Source organism: Vicugna pacos, chromosome 1 (genome assembly GCF_048564905.1).
Source record: "Vicugna pacos chromosome 1, VicPac4, whole genome shotgun sequence".
NCBI classification, from domain to species: Eukaryota; Metazoa; Chordata; class Mammalia; order Artiodactyla; family Camelidae; genus Vicugna; species Vicugna pacos.
Genome location: NC_132987.1, coordinates 90,967,428 through 90,973,131, shown reverse-complemented (window position 1 = coordinate 90,973,131; position 5,704 = coordinate 90,967,428). Strand labels below are relative to the sequence as shown.

At 37.6% G+C, this 5,704-nt stretch overlaps 1 protein-coding gene across 1 annotated transcript in view; it reads right to left on the bottom strand.

Annotated features, from left to right (window-relative positions):
• The window catches only part of LOC116277674 (uncharacterized), a 294,446-nt gene that overhangs the window by 161,202 nt on the left and 127,540 nt on the right, over nt 1–5,704 (bottom strand). The gene's annotated exons all lie outside the window — the stretch shown is intronic.

Here is a 5,704-nt window from a genome sequence, read left to right as displayed (position 1 = left end):
GAGCTGCTAATTTTATCTAAGAGTAACCCCCATAACATCTTGTCTCATAAACAGGGACATATTACAGCACATACTAGACAGACAAGTACAAAAAACAGCCCAGGAGAAAACAGCTTATGTGGCAAAATAATTTCAAGATTTTGCTAAGTCATTTAAGAAGAAATCTGTGAAACGTGTGTGGGAATAGATTCTAAGAATGTTGGATGAATTAGGATACGAAAAACACTGAATCAAGTTGAATTTATTGATAAGAATGTGCTTACCAGAGATTCTGGATTAATGTGTTAATTTGTACACCTGGGAAATAGCTGTGATAGTTTACTTAGTTGATTAACTAAAGCTTGAACTCAACCACGGTCTGCATTTAAATGAGTGTGAGATGCTAAAACTTCCCCAAAATAATTAAGAGAAGGAAATGTAAGTAATTACAGTGTAAGAAATATCGTGGCATTTTCATATGTGATATACATTTCTACTCTCCCAATACAAACCCTCGTAGGAACTAGAAGCCTCTCCATGGATCAAGACATCAAGAAATATATTAGTGGGTGAAGCATCAGAATCCTTGAAATGCTCTGTATTAGCTATTCTTTGTAGAACAGGTATGATGGTAGAGATAATGCAATAGAAAAGAGCCTTCAATTTTAGTAGAGCTAACTGGATACTGGAAACGCAGTTGCTGTGCGACAGTGCTTAACCTTTTTTCACTGAAAAGGACAGTAGGGATAAAGTGGCAATTAGAAAGTTTTGATCTACAGGAATTTTGTTGGCAGTTAATTGAGCATGATGTCTCTATCAATGAATATGTACTCTGGTTACTACAAATTTACTTGATCTATATAACAACAACAACAAAACTCCAAATCTGGTAGCAAAAAAACTAAATCGATTCACCACGATAATAAATTATTGTTGTTCATCCAGTTTCTAGGACTAAGCCAGTTTATAGGTCTAAAGAATGTGGATTGAAGGAGAGTCTAGATTCCCTTGAGGAAGGACCCTGCAACCCTGCCACAAGTAGGTACTACAAGTATATGCTTCTTTCAAGCATACCCCAAAGAGGCTTGCATTTAATAGAGTGACTGTACACTATGGAAACATAAATATCCATGCTTTTTGCAAATTGCTGGACACTTTCTCTGAATTATAACAAGTAAAAAGAATACAAAATCTTATAATTATTCATGGTCCACCAGCCAAAATAATATTTAATTCAAGTGACAAATAAGGTTTTGACTTAATTTTATATCACATTAAGCCCAATATGTTTGAGGTCTCATCCTATACTTATCTCTCCAGTTCCTGAATATATAATAGAAAGAGTTGTAACTGGTAACTGACAGAATCCCCACATTTGCTATCTAAACAATGATACAGAGCCATTAAAGTAGGAAAGATGAAGTGAAAGACCCTAGAACTTCCTTTTCTTCCAAGATAGTAGACTGGACGCAGTGTCTCATTCTTAGAGAACTGTAGATATTAGGGTAAACATGGATATTCCACACAACATCACATTGTTCCACTAACATTATGGCTTATTGGGCTTTATGCACAAGAAGTAGAAAGAACTTTAGATTCCTCAGGAAGATGTATGTGGATAAGAGGGTATAGCAAACCTAAGGCTACTTACGGGCTTGCTGACTTGAAGAAGTTTCCAAGAGTACAAAGAAAGATCTGGAACATGTCATAATATTTCCCTCACATTGAAAGACAAGTTGCAGAAAAATAACTATCAGAAAAGAAACACGATGCTTGATGGGCCTTTTGGATTTGGGAGCATGATATGCCTTACTTAAATGTGCTGTTTTAAACCATTTACCAAGTAACCTATAAGTCTGCCAGTTTTTAGCGAGAACCAGAGCAAGAAATGGCATAGCAGCTTGTAGGCTGAAGTCCCAGTTACTTGTCCATTTTGCCTTATGAATAAAAGATCTAATATTTTTCAGTGTCTGTGGAAAAGAGGGATGCTGTACACAACATCTAGCAAGAATCAATACTAGACTCACACTGAAGTCCTGTAGGGTTTCTGAGAAATCCATGTTCTCTTCTGCAAATAACAATTCACCCCTTTGAGACCTAGTTCCTTGCTTGCTCCTAAATCCTGGAACACACTAAACAACTAACCATAGGAGAAATGACTATTTACCTATGCCTCTTGTTATGAAATAATGTTATCTGACTGACCAATAAGTTTGGGCATATGCGAGAGCAATCAATCACCAAGAGGAAATATAAAGACTCAGGCTTGAGAAAGTCTGGGAAGCATGTGTAAATTGAATAAGTAAATGGCTCAAACTTCTTGGAGAACAATTTCTTTTATATTTCCTCTTTTTCTCAACTTATACCTATGGCTCTTTGGGGAATCCCCTATGAACAACTGGCTAAAGAGTAAAACATCTAGGTCTAATTAATTGATCAGTCATAAGAACCTCACTCACAGGTGACCTTGAGAAAAAATTGGAAGGAAAATATTCTAATGTTCAGAATTTCAAGTGTTACATTTGGCTGTTTACTTTGTCTAGGGCAAGTGATGGCCAAAAGAACAAGTCTAGATTGATTCACAGTTAGTTACTAATGATTTTCCTGAACAGTTAGGAATTTGTAAAGAATGAGATTGGAAAATTAGTGACAGTGAAGTTTGGGTAAGAGGTGTGTGGATGGGTCTGTCAGAGTGGGTACAGAGTTTGAAAATAATTATGTCCTATTTGAATGCTCCCCAAAGGTCATCTACTGCAGAAGAGGTTCTTAGGTAGACAAAATGACACATTCAGTCAGCCTCTTTATCCAGCCACCAAATTCTTGCTCAGTGCATACATGGTAGCCATGATGACAGGGATGGAGACTTTATGGGGCTCATCCCCACATATGTCCTTCACCAATGGTAAACTACCCAGCTGCTGCCGAGTTCCTTATCTGCCAACAGCAGAGACCGACAGTGAACGCTGGTATGGAACCATTCTCTGGGGTGATCAAACAACCCCTTGCTGGCAGGTGTATCACACTGAGTCATTTCCATCAAGGAGGGGACAGAGCTTTATCCTCACAAGAATAGACATGTATTCTGGATATGGATTTCCCTTCTCTGCCCTTAATGCTTCTGCCAACATCACTACACACAGATTTATGTTAAGGTTTATTCATCATCATGACATTTTACATAAAATTGATTCTGGTCAAGAAACTTATTTCATAGCAAAAGAAGAGCAGCAAAGGGCTTTTGTACATGGAATTCATTGGTCTTAGCAGCATCTGTCCTAATCCATAGATGGAAAGGCCCACTGAAGACTCAGAGTGTCTATTTGGGGAAAAAAAATCACAAACATTTAAAATATATTTAAATAAATAAATATTAAAAATATACCAAAAGAAAAAAAAAAAGAATGAGGGTTTGTCTTTTAGGGCACAGCATAGGTTTTCATCATTAACCAACATATTTGTTGTCTCTCTTACATCCAGGGTACATAGGCCTGGGAATCAAAGAGAGGAAGTAGGAATGGCTACTGAAATAGATGACATCACAGAATTTTTGCTTTCCACGCTCTCAACTTTGATCTCTGCTATTTTGGAAGGGCCTCCAAGGGAGGAGGATTTCCACCAGAGATACAGCCATGGTGCTATTTAGCCACAACTCGAGATGTCACCTGGCTCTCTTCTGCTTTCCATGCCACTGAACCATCAGTAAACCAGGTGGTTACTTTACTCACTGAGGTGATTGATGTAGCTTACCAAGGGGCAAGTTGGGTGTTGCTACAAAATGGGAGCAGGAAAGGCTGTATTTGGAACCCGGGGAATTTCTTGGAATGTCTCACAGTACTTTAACATCTCATAATGTAAGTCAATGGAAAAATACAGCAATTTAAAAAATAAAAACCGCTTAGGTTTTAGATCCTTCAAGAATGAAAATTAGAAGGTACCATGCTAAGAAAATAAGCAAGTCCTGATTAGCAGAAGGCAAAGAAAATACAGAAGGAGCTCCAGAAAAGGGAAGTTATAAAACATCAGTTGTGGCCTAAAGACTGTGCTTAAGTGCAAAAGAAAAATGGAGTAAATAATGTAAGACTGAAGTTATAGACATCAAATATGCCCTCAAGATTTATAACAGAAATGAGGAATTCCTTGCTTTATATATTTATGTTGGTATTTATATTCATATATTTTCTTCCTTGTTTGCTGAATGTATGTGTGTGTATGTGTGCACACACACACGTGTGTGTGTGTGTAATTTTTGTCTCTATCTTTCTTCCCCTCGTTATTTTATCCAAATTTTGTAGAACACTAAATTTATAACTCAATATCAGGATTTACTACTCAGGTAAAGGATTTATAATTCAAGGAACAAAATATGCAGATGTGACTATAATTGAGTCTGAGGATAAATTAAAGTAGATCAAAGATAGATAATGTGACAGTCTCCCAGACTCAGAAACAGTAACTGTTGAAGTTTTACACCTTTTTATTTCAGCAGAGTGTAAGAACATCTTCACTTGAATGAAAGATAGTTGCATCTTATTAAGTGAACACATAAATAGTATTGCTGTTTTATGGAAGTTAAAATACATACAAAAGAGCATGTATGAAAGTTGAGAGGCCAAAGGAACAGAATATAATAGTTATTAAGTTTTTCTTTGTCAGATTCAAACCCATCCTCTTATGCTCTGCTTTGTGATGCTGGAGTTGGGATTCTGCAGACCATGGATCTGTTTTGCTGACTCTTTATTGGCTTCTGTCAACAAGGAGTTGAATAAGAGTGGAAGGCTAGAGAAGGAAGAAAAGATATCCCTTCTTTGCCCTTAATGCTTCTGCCAACATCACTACACATAGATTTCTGTTAAGGTTCATTCATCATTGTTCCTTCTTGGTTGCTTTCTGTCTACTTCTTGTCTCTGTGAGCATGACCCTAGCAACGTTTAACCCAAGAAGCACACAGTTCCTTTCTATCAAAGAGGAATCAAGTTTGCAGTTTTTTCTGCATGCACAGACTCAGTCTGATCATGCCCCACTCTGAGACACCAATACTAGAGGCTAGAACCCTCTTCTTAAATGTCCCGCCTGCATAACAGGCAATTAAGTTTCTTCCTCCAAGGTCAGAAACTTCAGTGACATCGTCTAACACCTCCTCCTCCTCAGAAGCCAGAGTTTCAGCTCTGTGGGGCTCCTTGTCTGAGCTTCTGTCTTAATAATTTAAACCTCTTCCTTTTATCCTCCAGTCTTAGGGGTGGTAGGTGTTTCACTTTAGCGATGATAAACTTAATATTTCTTCTTGCCTTTTAAGTTACCTTTGTACAGATTCTCTATTTAAATTCTCTCTGTTCAGGTATCTGGTGTGGTTAATTTCTTGTGACTAGACTTCAACAGAGGATAGAGTTACCCATGGATAGATTGTTTCCATCTGTCCAGCTGAAATTCCTGTAAGAAGGAATTTATTTGGCTTAGAATATCTTTTTCTGCTAGCATCCCACATTTTGACGGATCTTGGATTAGGGGCCTACTCTTAAACAAACCTCATGTAAATGAGGGTAATGCAGTAAAAAACACCCAGTACAACTCATGACCACCTAAGGCCATATTTTGAGTGAGGTCATAAATGGAGCATCTTTGAAGAGGCTAGGAGCATATCAGGAACTGCGACTCACAAGTTTAGAATAAGCTACTCCCTCCTCACTTGCAGGGGAATTGTGGGCATTAAATGAACTGTAGGCAAAAA